Raw genomic sequence first — 16,082 nt, forward strand, 5'->3', positions numbered from 1 at the left:
AAAAAGTAATGAAATTCCTGCCGTACTGGAGAGCTTTCCGTCCAAAACCCGTTCGGTGTCAGAGAAGTGGGAACAGAACCACATTAAAAGACTTTTTTCATATTGTAAAATTCCAATGGCTATGCCAAGAATCGTACCCAGAACCGCTAGTGTGGCAAATGAGAGTCGAGTTGGACGCGGACGTTATTTTCACATGTGTTTTTTTTAAATACCTCTTGCACGTTATCAAAAACTTTTCGAAATTTTATTACGCTCATACAATATTCTCAGAATAGAAAACATTCAAAACGTTTGTTTTGACAATGTTACAGAACCATTTGACATATGACAGAATTACAATTTTTACAAAATCATGTATGGCTGTATACATAAATATATGGATGTACATGGGTATGAAGACTGATTGCGTTGGAGATGAGATGAGCTTGTTTTTGATATCCTCTGGTATCCAACCTCGGTGAACTGAAAAACCAAGGTCTGATCCTGGGCTGCCAAAACCCGAGATGGTGATTCTCGAGTTTTGTCGAGAATTTATGGTAAATTACACAAAAGCTCGAATTGCCAGTGAGTTGCGAGAAGTGCTAGATTCAACTCTGAACACGTGTGTATGAATGTACGTGCATGTGCAAAATTGAGCTTATATTAATGAGTAATCAATAATCAGTCAATTGTGAGATTTGATCAGTGTAATCTGCGTAGTGATGAATGATCGGTAACGACCAATCCGAGAAATATAGATTCTTTTTTTTAAAGAAATGTGGGTGTTGCAACATCTCTGATCGCCTTTGCCTTATTTTCCCTTGCTATTTCTAGAGGTGGAGGTTACAATTGTAATGTTGAATGGACGGGTGGTAAATCTCGTTCTCTCCACTAAGCAAAATTAATAAATTTGTTATGGTTAAAGGCATAATTTTTAAAATTGTAAGTAGATACTCAATTAATTATACACAATTTTTTCGAAATGAAAAATTTGTGTCACAGGCGGGATTCGAATCCACGACTTTCGGCTAAATACGCCGCTGCTCTACCACTTGAGCTACAAACTTCTCATTTCGACTTCCCGATTTTATTCCAATCATAAGCAAATCGCGGCTTCATATAGAAACACTTTTTTAAAATTAACGATTGTACTATATTAGCGGGACTGTGTACGATTCACATGTGTGATGTTCGAATCGGGGAGTCAAAATGAGAAGTTTGTAGCTCAAGTGATAGAGCAGCGGCGTATTTAGCCGAAAGTCGTGGTTCGAATCCCGCCAGTGACACACATTTTTCATTTCGGAAAAATTGTGTATAATTAATTGAGTGTTTACATAATTAAGTAGAAGCTGTTAAAATAATTAAAAATTTAGTATTGATCTAGAATCACGCCTGTGAATCGTATACAATCCCGCTAATGTAGTACAATCGTTAATTAAAAAAAAAAGTGTTTCTATATGAAGCCGCGATTTGCTTACAATTGGAATAAAATCGTGGAGTCGAAATGAAAAGTTTGTAGCGCAAGTGGTAGAGCAGCGGCTTATTTAGCCGAAAGTCGTGGGTTCGAATCTCGCTGTGACACAAATTTTTCATTTCAAAAAAATTGTGTATAATTTTTTTTTGACAGGGGCATCAGACAGCTTGGTCATTTCAGCCCCGAAGCACTAGCAAAATATCGCTACACGCTCGATATATATATATATACACACACACACACACACACACGATCACGCCAATAAATACATTCATACCTATTTACATTGATCGCACTCATACTCTTTGGAAGATGGAGTACTCGATATTCCTCCATCCACCTGCTCCTTATAATAGACTACTCTAATTTGGGGTCGATGGGGTACTTTAAAAGTTTTTCGCCGTAGACCCAGGTCACGCACGCAACATGAGGAAGGGGCGGGCGATGGAGATGCTATGTCACCATCAGCCCCTCTCCATTCACACCAATAAATACATTCACACCAACATACATTGATCACACTAATACTGTTTGGTAGATTGAGTACTCGATATTCCTCCATCTACCTGTTCACTGCAATAAACTAATCTAAATTGGGGTCGGTGGGGTATTTTATAAAATTTCTGCCAAGTATCGGTCCAAGTCATACACACAACCTGACATTGTCTATAATTAAATGAGTATTTATATAATTAAGCAGAAGCTGATGAAATAATTAAAAATTTAGTAATATATATATGAAATAAATAAGATAATATTAAGGCGGTTATCTATCGCATTAAGATACCAAAAATACATTTTGCATTTGCCCCTCATAAGTTTATCAAAGCTCAATTTGTTGAGAGGATTTTGTTTTCCATGGAGAAAGTTGGTTGTTCAAGAATGTTCGGTCAAATAGCTTCAGAACAGTTGGGACAAGACCTAAGGAGGAAATGAAAATGGAAAAACAAGATTGTGTCTATCTTATTGTTTTGGGGTGTGTTTCATATCATTGGGATGGCAACTTGGGACCGGTCATTATCATTATTGTCAACGGATATGTGGACAAATTGCGACGCAACTTGGTGACAAGAGTAGACAAAATGGGGACCCAGGATTTGTATTTGCCCCAAACAAGTCAACGATCCTATCCACATCCACCCCTCAGCTGCAGGATTTAAACATGAAAAATATTACCGTTGGCTTGATTCTAAAAAAAAAGAAAGAAAAAATATATAATATATACATATGTATATAAACGCCTACATCAAAAGTCGGCAATATTCAATAAAATACTATTTCTGAATATTTCGTTTTTTGTGTGAAAAAAAACTTTTTTTCACGGTTTTGCTTGTTTTATACTTTTTTTTATACAGGGTGTTCGTCGTCTTGGCAGTAGATTCTAGATTCAAAATTGAACCAAAAAGCCCTAATTAATTATGGTCTGAATCTCAGCAGTTTTGGAGTTATTCCACTTTTTCTGATTTTTTAAGATTTCACGACTTTGCTTCAAGTAAACAATGATGATAACTCCAAAACTAAAAGGTTTTGGACAATTCCGTTAAACCACTGAAAACTACGTTTAATTTCCAATAAGCTGTGATCAATACTAAACTTGTAAATCTTCGTGAAATAAGTGGTTTAGTAGCGAGAACGTTGAATTTTTTTTTTCAAAATTGAAAACCATGATGATTCTAAACTAATATTTCCAAACCTACAGACCAGCAAATTTCAGAAAACGTACTCCATTTAATATAATTTTTAGTAGTACAATTGAATAAAAATTTAATTTATTGAATAAAAACTTAAGGAAATGTTGAATGAATTTATTAAACGTTTTTCAATTTTGATTCGAAATGCCCCCTCCGGTCTGCAATGTATTTTCCACCTTACCAATCGATCAGCCAAGGCTTTTTCTTTTCTTCCATCAATTTCTTCATCTTTGAAAAAAAAGTTTAAAAAAAATTACACTACTAAAAAGGATATTACGTACGTTTTCTGAAATTTGCTGGTCTATAGGTATAGATATTTGGAAATAGTAATTTAGAATCACCATAGTAAGTTTTTCAACTTTGAAATTTTTTTTTTCAAAGTTTTCGCTACTGAAAGACTTATTTCATGAAGGTTTATAAGTTTACTATTGATCACATCTTATGGGAAATTTAACATAGTTTTCAATGGTATTAACGGAATTGTCTAAAAACTTTGAGTTTTAAGTTATCATTGTTTATTTGAAGCAGGGTCGTGAAATCTTAAAAATTTGGGAAAAGTGGTAGATTGAATCAAAAGCTACCATAAAGCCAAGAAAAAAACCATTTTATGCACCATGCATTTTATAAATTCACTTTTTTCCACATCATACATGTATTTGTTAAATTTAAACAATGTTCGTAAATTGAGGTCGAAATATAAGAAAACATCGATAAAGAAAATGTTTTTCTGAAACTTACGTCACACCAGACCGCATCTCACGATTTCCGAATAATTTTAAAAATACATAAAAATTTGAACCACCTTATGCAGAGTCCGGATGCGTAAAGCAGCCCATAGACGGTCAATATTATTATACAATATAGATTGCACAATAATTTGACGGTTGCCCCTTAACGTTCAATAATATTGTACAAAATTTTGTTTGTGCAATGAACTTGAATAGTTTGAAGGCGATATTGAAGTTTGTGCAATATTTTATGCACTTGTTGCTACTTCACAAACTAACTGATATTGCGCAATAATGCCAACAGACGGTGCAATATTTTCCAGGTTGTACAATATATTTTCAACTTTTCGTCAATCATGCAATATATTGCACAAACTTTCAATATCGTCTACACACGATCAATTAAATTGCACAACCCAAAATATTGTGCAATAATATTGATCGACTATGGGCCGTTTTAGAAATATGCCACTTAATTTGAATCAGAAATATGAAAATACGCAGAATAATTCTCAGAAGGATAATAATTAATTAATTTTTTTAAACCAAAACCTTTTTCTGTTTGGTCTAGTACATATTCATTTTCAAAAGAAATAGGACAGAAAAATATGTCACACAAAACATTGTATAATTTAAAATATTTTAAAAATAAATAATTAAGTTTAATTAATTGACGGCAAACACATTAAGGTTGTAAAACCTCGACTTAGCGGTTCATTGTACATATTATATCAAAAAATTACTTTTCTCTTCGCCTTTTAGCTACGTTGATTATTGCTTTACTTATGTAGATGTAGTTGACTATTCATTATTTAACCGAAGACTTGAAGCTGGTTGCCTAGACATTCCATATCTTACATTTCTGGAAAAAATGATAAGTAAATACCTTTTGTTTTTGTATGAGACGAAACATTTGCAACTAACTATGCGATGACTAGTCCATATGACGGCAAAAACTTGCCTGAAAAGGGAGATCATTCAGTGCTCGTTCGCCATTGTATCAAATAAATGGAAATTTTCATAGTCCATTAAATGCTCGCACCGATTAAGCAATTGACATCGTGAAGTCATATGTTATTCTCGATAACTTTGTTCGTGTTTATGATGATTATTCGCATGAGTAGGCTTCAACCTACTCCGGTTTTAAAAACAATAATGCAAATAGTAATAATCGATATAATGGGGTAGCGCCAACTGCCATTCGTGAATATATTACGAATTAATTTATCAAAGAGGGCGATTTACCTTGGCAATTAACTAAAATTTAATTTTGTAACATCCAGGTATAAACTTACAAGGTTTGAACAATCACTGTTGTCCCAAAGCATGGCATACATTTGAACTAATGAAATTAGTTTGTCATTATCAGCAATTCACTAATTTCGTGGTCCGCTTGACCAATTAATATATTATAATTAATTAAGGTTTTTAGTTGAGATAAAAAAGTCAATGGCACGAGCGGGATTCGAACCCACGATCTTAGGCTTGCTACGCCGCTGCTCTACCACTTGAGCTATCGTGATCTCGATCCACTCGGACACCTCTAAAGCTCTCCGTGGCCATTTCATTTGTCGCCGAGAATCCAATCCGATTTCACGACATTTGAAAAATTGCAAAAAGGAGAGAAAATTCAAAAGGTGCGGTTGAGATGGGAAGTTGGTGTCCGAGTGGATCGAGGTCACGATTACTCAAGTGGTAGAGCAGCTGCGTATCAAGCCGAAGATCGTGGGTTCGAATCCCGCTCGTGCCATTGACTTTTTTATCTCAACTAAAAACCTTAATTAATTATTTTATCAGCAATGTCACTTCTATCAATTTGTTAAAAGAAACGGAGTTCTATCAATTTGTTAAAAGAAACGGAGACGTACGATATAATTTACACAAATTATTTGATAATGGTGAAAATTGGTTTCTGGTGGCAACAAGTGTAGGCGTTTTAGGTTGTTTGGAATGGATCAAAGTTCGTTATCAAATTTCCGTGAATACAGGCCACAATAAACAATTCGCTGAATGCTCGGTAATTGGATAGAGTGGTTTCCTTAGTTTCTCTCCTAGTATTTAAACTACAAAACACTCATGCCATTCAAATAGTAACTTACACGGCTACGGAGGTAGGATCACCTACTTCGATGAGACTATTGTTGATGATACTGGCTCGAAAGATATTAGAAACCTATCCGCGCGTTCTTGCCAATGAGATTGTTATTGAGTAATTTATGTTACTGAATGTAAGTAATTTTTTGAAATATGTTGTGTGAAATATTCCAAAGTTATAATATATCTGTCGATTTGATTTTCCTTAGTATAAGAAAATAATATGCAGGATTGTATTAAAGGTGATTGGGCACCCCATGTTAGATGAGATGTTACTCAGTGTGAAGGATTAAGTGACAAGGAGGACTAGAGTCATCGTCGATTAAGGCGACGTGGCAGGTTCTCGGGATGAGAATGTATAGAGGGCTTCAGCAGTAGAGTTAGGACGGATCGAGAGGTTGGCGTGAAACTTTTTGCATCGAGAACGGATCAGTTCGTTGACAAAAGGAATTTTGAGGTTCGTTGGGCATGTAGATGTAGATATAATATTGGGGGGTGTAGTATACTGCGCCCTTTAAGGTTGTATCCCCCATTCTCGGGCTAAAGCACATCGGTGAGTCCTATTTCATCAAGAAATTTGATTAATTTAAATTAATGAATGGCGTCAGTGGTTGAAGCTCTCCTATGATCATTCCAAACCACTTCCTCCTGCGGGCAAATGTAGCTCCGCAGTTTGTTATTAGATGTGTTGGTGTCTCCTCTGCCTCCTTGCAGAATCTGCATGTGCCGTCTTGGATTATTCCAATCTTTTTTAAGTGTCCATTTAGCTTGCAGTGTCTTGTTAAGAATTCTATTAGGATTCGCAGTTTGTTCCTGCTTCCCTTGACACATTCTGTAATATCTTTTCTTCCGAAATTGGTAAGAAGATTCTTGGATTGTCTGTGTCCAATGAGTGAATTCCATAGTTCCCTCATTTTCTTTTTGTCCTTCTGTCTGAGATATTCGTTAATAGTGTGGGTTCCTATGCCACAGAAGGGTTCAGGTCCTGTCAGCGGTGTAGCAGCTCCTTGCCTTGCAAGGGTGTCCGCTTTCTCGTTGCCTTTCACTCCCATATGCCTGGGACCCAGCAGAGGCTGACTTTGTTCTGCGTACCTCATATGTTTACTTTGGTTTTGCAGAACCTTGAACTAATGATATTTCAGCTTAGTGGTTTGATGGCTGTTTCGCTATTTTACATGATAGCTATGTTCTTGTTTTTGTACTCTTTATTCAGGTTGAGTCGAGTACATCTCTCGATTGCGTTAATCTAAGCTTGTAAGATACTGGTGTTCGTTGGGCATAGTGAGGTAAGGAGTTTTGACAATTTGTTTGAGGTCTTTGCATTGGAAGGATGTTAGATGGCTTGGCAGAACCCTCTCTGTTCCGTTCCGTATGTCCAAATTGGTCTCATTAAAGTGTTGTATAATGTTAGGTTAGTTTTGACGCTCGACAGATTTTTGCCCTACAAGTCTCTGTACTTTTCAAAGTCTTAAGTTAAGCTTTTGGCTCGTAAGTCTTATGTGGGGATTCCACGACATGCTGCTGTCGAGGTATAATGCTATGTATTTGACTTGAATGGAAGTCGGCATCTTTTTGAGTTGATGTACAGTGGCTAGACTTTTTTTTTAATGTGACCGTGCACTGAGAACATTTTTCTTTATGTATGCTCAAGATGTTCTTGGATGTCGGAGGTAGTTTGGATGGGATTAAGAATTAATAAAAAGAAATGTATCTCTATTCTGGGACGGTGTCCCTCTTAGAATAATACAATGGCTTATCTGAATGAAAGTTCTGCTGATCATAAAGTGCAATACTAGAATAGAGTGAAAGTAGCATAAAACCAAACATCTTGGCGAATATATGAAAAATAAATGCAATCAAATCAAATGAACTAACAAAGAGACTAAAAAATTAAAATAAAATGAAGATACTACAATTTTTATTTTAAAAAAATATGAAAACGAATCTGTTTGAGGGGAGTGGAGGTGATTACGAGAGGTGGCTTGACGAATAGCATGAAGGAGGGAGTTCCAGAGTTTTGGAGTGCTGATCTGGAAGGACCTTTCAAAGGTTTTGCAGGAGTGGTGAGAGGATTGGAGTTGGAAGGTTGGATGATTTATTGAGGACGATAGGCATGAAAATAATGATAAAGGAAGGATTCTAGGAAGCATTGAGATCTGAAGGAAGGAGAAAGCCAGGAAAGATCCTAACACAGACGAGACAACGGGGACCACGGAGGGGGGTGCCAAAATGAATTTGAGCAGTTCAGTCTACCTAAGCCACACAACTGTAATCGAAGAAGGGAAAGATAAAAGAAGATATTAGGAGTTTACGGAGAAAGGTAAGAGAAGCCAGGACCGACCGAATAGGTTAAGGGAGGCTACACAGCGGCTGGAAATGTCGGAAATGTCAGAGTGCCAATAGTGGTTTTGATCGAAGATAATCCAAAGGTTTTTGACGGAGGTTCGAAAGGGGGAATTTAGTAGGCAAAATTGCGATATCATCCGCGTAGATGGTGATGATGGTATGAGGGTGTATAGGTAGGTAGTATAGAATATATACGATGGGACCAAGAGTGATCCCCTGTCGGATGCCGGCTTATTGCCGCATCTCATTCTGAAGCAGCAGCCGGTTAGGTAGGATTTCAGGATAACATGATACGGAGTATGTAGGATGCGTTTCAGTTTATACAGAATGCACGGGTAGAAAATACAATTGTGAAGTACTAAGACCTTATCCTCTGTACTGACGATAAGTACGAACTACTTTTTGCTGACTCCAAGGATCTGGCGTACTGTTTGGTTTTTCAGAATGAGTTAGTTATTTGCCTTTGTATTTTTTTTTACTTTATGTTGTTAACCCTTTAACTTTTTGTGGTAAGCGAAAAAATAATTTATTTAATTAAAATAATTCCAACAAAAATCTGCTAATTAAATTAAACTGTTTGAATATCATTTATCATTTTTACCAAATAGAAAATGTTGTTTTCTTCACAAATTATTCTAGGGTATAAGGGTTTTTTTGAATCACCCATAATTTAAAATTACTTCAAATATTTTATGCTAAAATTTTTGACTCATTTAACAAATTATTAAACGAATTTCCCCTCAACTTTAAAAGTTTTTGCTAAATCCCATGTTTTTTTTCGTCCGTTTTTAAACTTGGTGAAACTTGACTAATTACAGCAACCTGTAGCTTAAACTAGTTACTGTCACCCTTAATATTCTCTTAATTTTAAGGGCTGGCGGTTTATCTCAGAAGTTGAAATTTCCATTTAAATGGTGTGAATTAAAAACTGTTATAAAATGCATTACGTAGTCTATAGTTTTCTGCGCATGAACAATATTAAGTTGAATAAACATGTACAACGATATTTTTTTCTCGGCTATGTTAATACCCTATATTTTCCTGTAGGCACTTTGTTTTCCGATATCAAAATATGATGAAGCATTCCTTATCTTCTACCTCCAAGATCGTTTTCCTGTTCAAAGGGTGAATTTTTATTCGCCTTGGTTTTGTTTGTAGCCTTTTTTTTTTATCTTTCAAGGCGTTGATTCAGTCTCTCCCTATCTTCGACTAATTTCCCGTCGTCTCTATATCCGATTTACACATGAACCTTTTCAAAAAAAGTTATTTTTCTTAAGCTTTTTTTGGGGCGGGGGGATGGAAATTATGCAAATGAAACAGAGAAAGAGACGGCGTTTGAAAAGTGGGCTGGCAGGAGAAAAGGGAGAAGTTGCCCCTTTATCCAAAGGTTTCCCATCTGAATGCTAAACCGGAAGTGACATGAATTATATATAAGAAGCCCTTAGACATTATTCCATCGTTCGAGAGACGATGTGTCTGACGGAATTCGGCACCTGTTATTGATATATGCGTCACGTGCCCTGGCACATCAACAATTTTATTGCATAGTTTATTAACCGTATAACCAGATTCTCAGTGTTCCGATTTCAGGTCAAATGCATAAAATACAAAACGCATATTGACAATAATAATTGCAATTCTTTTAACTACAAACTCCTTGGATGAAACAATAGAGCCAGTTACATTTCGTCTGCTTTTATTACACGTTTTTCATTACGTAATAAAATAGCTAATTTTCGAAAAAATACCAATAAAGAAATGGATCGCAAATTCATTGGGCTCTATGTTATTACACAAATAAAGTATGTATCGCGCATCATATAAATGAAATGGCCGGTTTAATGCGACAATTAAACCTCCGGGCCATATATCTGATAAATCATAACAGTCATTTGGCTTACTCAAGTGGATAAAATAAACTGTTACAATCAACTCACGTCCGCCTGGTAATCATGCGACCTGAATAAATAAATCAAAAATTATAAAATCTCGTAATTCAACCCGAAGGAAAGTAAAATTCAAGATTCACAGCTGATATAATTATTGATTTGCCTTAAGAGATTATACAGGGTACCCCGTGAACGAACCTCAAAATTTGAGGAGGTTATCGTACATCTTCAATAGAAGTAAAAAATCTTTCGTTCAACATTTTCGGTTTGAAAGTCCGAAATCGTCAAATATATTCTGTTATACTGTGTAATGAATTTAATTTTTTTTAGAAAAAAAGTTACGCATGCTTGTACAATCAGGACTTTTTCATCAACATTTCACAATTTTCCGTGTATTTCATATAATGCCAATCCTACAATAAATTTGATTACAAAAAAAAGTGTAAATTTGTGACTCAGTGCAAACATTCTCATTTTATATGTCAATATTTGCTTTTTAGAATTGAAGTTTCTTTTTAGTTTATTAATCCTCGTAACATGTGATTTGTCTAAGAATTTAATTAATTAATGAAATTATCCAGTTGTTTGCTTTTCTGGTTCTGTAAACCACCGTCAAAAAATTATTTACTGTGCTATGAATATTTATGTATAGTTTTGCTCTTGAGAATGCTTTACATGAGAATTTTTTCAATTATTATAATTTGTTGAAGTCCTGAGGAGCGGTCAAGAATCAGGTAGTTTAGAAAAACACCATTCTTTTTGCAGACGTTTCGACCTTTGGTCGGGTCATCTTCAGGGCATAGAGTGTGGTGCTATTCTTGTGGTTTTTTTCCAGAAAACTATGACACCACAAGAATAGCACCACACTTTATGACCTGAAGATGAGCCGAATAAAGGTCGAAACGTCGGAAAAAAAAGGTGTTTTTCTAACCTACCTTATTCTTGACCGCTCCTCACGATTTCAACAAATTAGAAACAACCGGTTACCAAGATACATATATTTTTCAATTATCTTTTTATTGACGTACAAAAATTTACTGTATCATTAAGAATTTATGAGATATAATGAGACCAAAACGTTACAGAAAAAAGCCTTGAAAGATAGAAGTAACCAGAAAAGTGTGGCCTCGAATGTGTATGTGTATGCAGAATTTGATCACAAGGGGTGTTTTAGCTCAACCACGGAGATCCACGAGATACCATATATACAAAAAGGATCAGAAGAAGAAATCATCAGGCTGATAATTTTTTAATATATATTTTAAAAAATTACAGTTGATTCCCGCAAGAGGAATACAGTGTACTGTAGGGTGACTGTGTAGTAGTTAACTAAGAATTAATTTTAAGCTAATTTAATAGAGTCCAATATGTTTACACAAATTACAAAGAAATGGCATTACTTCAGAGTGTGTGCAGTATACACGTGTATACATCCAATATGGTTTGCTATTCTGGCTAATACATACACGTATATTCGAATAGTACATTTCTTTTTTCGGCTTCCCGAAAGGATTATGGCAAGGACCTAAGTTACCAAGCTGTTGAACAGACGACGGTAAATACCTCAATTTTTTTCCAAAAAATGTTCACTGTGGGAGGTGTGGTGTCAGAAGTTAGTCCTCACATTCCTCAGGAACGTCGACATTGTTGAACCGGCCTCAACAGTGGTGCACTGAACTAGGTCGAAGCTACACCTAAACGACAGTGAGCCTTGTTTTGTTACACCGTCTACCACGGGCTACACAAAATAAACTGGATTGTGACTGGAATTACTAATCAGCTACAAAGGCATTAGTGGCGCAGATCCACTTACTAACTACTAAAAAAAGATCGAAATCGATAGTTTCTTTAGCGTAATGAAGAAGAAACATCATTCATTTGTTCGTTGACAGTGATGAAGATGTCATATTACCGTACAATCTTCGCTACAGAAGAGAAAGAGTACGAAAAAGATTTTGCGTTCTTGCGTTTTTCCAACTTCATACCGTACCTTTTCAGTGTCGTTTTTCTTTCTTCGTCTTTATCAACTTCTCTTACAAATAATATGTTGATGGTCCACCTTGCAAATCACACGAAAATGAACAACTTCAGTCACTGGTGACTCGGTAGCCCAATTTCCTGAAACTGATTGCTAACGCATTAGTAAAACGTCACTAATTATTACCGTCCTCTACGGTATCTCTTTCAGTTACATTAGAAGTATCTCGTTGTGGACAGATTAATAAATTCGTTTATCAGTTCTTTTTCCGCGTGTAAACGGCCTTACATTTTTTTTTTTTTTTTGATCAAGCGCGTCAGATCCTCACCTCAAATTTTTCATATTGTTTTCTTCATACTCTCGTTTATTAGACTTGCATTTCTCTTTTGCCTTAATGTCAATGTGATTCCGCTCATTCAGAACCTGCATCGTTATTTCGTATACTTTCCTGGGTAGCTGAGCACTGGTAAAAAGTCCTATTTGAAACCAAGCTGCTTTGGCAGTATTGTACTGTATTCATTTAACTTAGTAGGGTCTTTTAAATACCATACCGATAGTGATCAGAATTGTCGAGACCGACAAGATAAGTACACATTCCAATGGTTAGAATATGAGCCCGTACACTGTTTAAAAAGTTTTGCTTGGCCCGGAGAATATTGCCATGTTTCCATCTTTCCATAAGAGTAATCATATACTCGTACCCAAGGATTCAATGGTGCCCCAACGCCACCTCGTTTTCCCATCATTTTGGCTCGTTACATGCTTGTCTGTCACCACAGTCATAGTCAATAATAGTACGTTCTGCCTCGGCTTTCGTTGTGAAAAGTAAGCTGTCTTGCTCTCTAACACATTAAAGGGGATAGGTCTGGTTCAACAAGAGGGAACGCTGATTTTGTCTAAGCTTCCCACCAACCAGGTGTGTCTCCGCACCAAGCACAAGGTAATATTGGTGGGAGACAAGACTAGGACTGAGGAACGCCGATTAATGATGACAGATATACAGTCGCCAGGGGGTAAACTACAAGTCCCAAAGGGAGAAGGATAATAAGAAGATGCGTACTGTGGCTCTTATGGAAGGAGGGTTGGAGGAACCAGGCTTACGGGGTGGGTCCCGGTTTGGTCGTTGGTTGAATAACTATAACGTGATCAACTCTTTTTTGTTTATTCTCACTGGTTCCTTGCGTTTCAGTCATCGGTCTGCATTTCAGTCTCGATTCAGAGGAGAACTGTGCATCAACCTAGGATGAACAAGAGTTTATAGGATCCTGGTACATTTGAGAGCTGTGAACGATGAATGCAAGCTTAGCATATGGTACAGACTTCTCATTCGGTATAAGGAATACTAGCCTGGAGATTTGGCCAGAGTATAAGAAGGGGAGATGGCCGCCCGTGAGTGAATGTCGATGCATAATTTCCCAACGTTCTACATGACATAGTACAGTTTGTAACTTCCGCCATCACTTTATGAAAGGAGGAGTCCGACAATGCATGTTCTGACAACTATGCTTAATTCCTCTCGGTGTTTTCCGATTCGTCTGAAAACGTATATTTAAGGTGACCGAGTATAAATGATAACCAGACTCACCAGTGGGATGTTCCCATAAGAAACTCTTCTAGACCAGTTGGAACAGAAAAAGTTGAACTAATAAAAGATGGACAGTTGTGAACAACATACATAATATACAACTTTTAGTATATTAAAGATTCAAGTGTTGTCGGGTTGGGGGTTGAGGTTTAGAGTTTCAATTAAACAATTATTAATTAATAAATCGACATCTTTCTGGATATGACCCAAAAGAAATATAGGATTAGAGATACAAACTCTTCTGGGAAAAATGTCAAAAAACGAGAGAACGTTAACAATTTTACGACAAAATGTTTAATTGTGACACGTCGTCTAGTGACCCATGTGACGGTCCCATCTACATGAGACGTATGTTGCAGACGTCTGAGTTGATTTTGTTAATCGTATTAAATAAATAGAAACTTGTCTGGGTTTTATTCAGTCTCAAACCAGAGTTTTATTATAATTATTATTGTTTAGAGTAACCTCAAGTGTTTAACTAATTGTAAATATAAATTATTATTTAAATTATGATTTATCGTGAGAAAGAAATGTGCACACTATTTGGATACAACACGCATAGTGTAATTTCCTTTATTAAGTAGGTACTACGTCTTCTCATAAAACATATACATTTATAGGAAGGGTTAGGGATAAAAGAGAGGTCTCAAAGCCTTCTGCACCCCGGCCTGAGTAAGTCCATTGCGCTCCTCTGTATTTTTATCACTCACTGTCCAGTTCAAGTTGTTAATCAACTTCCATAGACTTTCAAAGCCTCTCCTTTGTGTAGGATCTTGCTTGCTGCTTGTCCAGGCATTAATTTGGGCATTAATTTATATTTTTCCCACTTATCGCGACTCATATTGAAAAGGTACACATGAAAAAATTCCTGTATTCTTGATTGTGAATTTAAAACCGAATTTCTTTGAACATCACGCATAAATTTCCCTTTTAGGCAAGGGTTGATGAATTGCAATTTGAGTTAATATTAGAACAGGATCTCATTTTACGCACCTGAGCAGATTCTAATATATATTCCCTTCTATTTCGCAAATTAATAACCCGCTTCACGCTCGATGTTTAATAGCATAAAGGTTTATGAATATGTTATATATGTTAATGAGCTGTGTTCAAAATCCTCAAACATAAGCTGAGTAACTTCGAAATCATTGTACATCTTAATTAAAAACTACGTGTAACAAGTCCCTGCTATTAAAATTACTGATATAAAATCAAAAATATTGTTAAAAATCTTACTTTTAAGAAATGTAAAAATTTTAATTATAGTATTAATTATTCAGCGAACCATTGAACAGTGTTCATTGGGATATTCTCGAGGTGTCTTTACTTCATAGCTTTTTTCTTTGAAAAACGGTGTTGGTTTATTGAAAATTCACTATTTTTCGTGGTCCGCTTGACCAATTAATAACATTCAATTAATTAAGGTTTTTAAGTTGAGATAAAAAAGTCAGTGTCACGAGCGGGATTCGAACCCACGACCTTCGGCTTGATACGCCGCTACTCTACCACTTGAGCTATCGTGACTTCGATCCCGCTCGTGGCACTGACTTTTTTATCTCAACTTAAAACCTTAATTAATTGAATGTTATTAATTGGTCAAGAGAACCACGAATAATAGTGAATTTAATGAATTGAAATGAAGTACACTTCACTAAAGCTCTCCATGGCCATTTCATTTGTCGCCGAGAATCCAATCCGATTACACATTTTAAAAATGGCAAAAAGGAGGGAAAATTCAAACGGTAGGGTTGATATGGGAAGTTAGTGCCCGAGGAGATCGAAGTCACAATAGCTCAAGTGGTAGAGTGGCAGCGTATCAAGCCGCAGGTCGTGGGTTCGAATCCCGCTCGTGACACTGACTTTTTATCTCAACTTAAAAACTTTAATTAATTTATTGAAAATGTTGATTACTGATTTATATAAGCTCAAATCTGTACAACTACACTCAGCGTGTGTACAGAGGGCAGACTTAGAGAAACACCCACCCTGGTGTTGGGGTCCAGCGATCTTAAGCCTGAACTCCCACATATCTGCACTGGTCCCGCACCGCGTGACGTCCGACAGTCGGCCGACTTGCGGAGATTGTGACGGAGGACCCCGCTTGTGATATAGTGAAATAGTGAATCAGGGATGATAGCACTTGCTTTACTGGAAGAAGATGTTAATTGAAAAAAAAAATTCGCAGAAGGAGAAGAATGATGGTTCACAACGCATGGAAAAAAGATATGTTGAAAGGGAATTAATTAATTTAATTATTATCTAATTAAACTATTCTGTTGTGACCTCACCGAAAATCCTTTTTCCACGTAGTTCAACAG

Source organism: Cimex lectularius, unplaced genomic scaffold, assembly GCF_000648675.2.
Source record: "Cimex lectularius strain Harlan isolate CLEC.00 unplaced genomic scaffold, Clec_2.1 scaffold103, whole genome shotgun sequence".
Lineage (NCBI taxonomy): Eukaryota > Metazoa > Arthropoda > Insecta > Hemiptera > Cimicidae > Cimex > Cimex lectularius.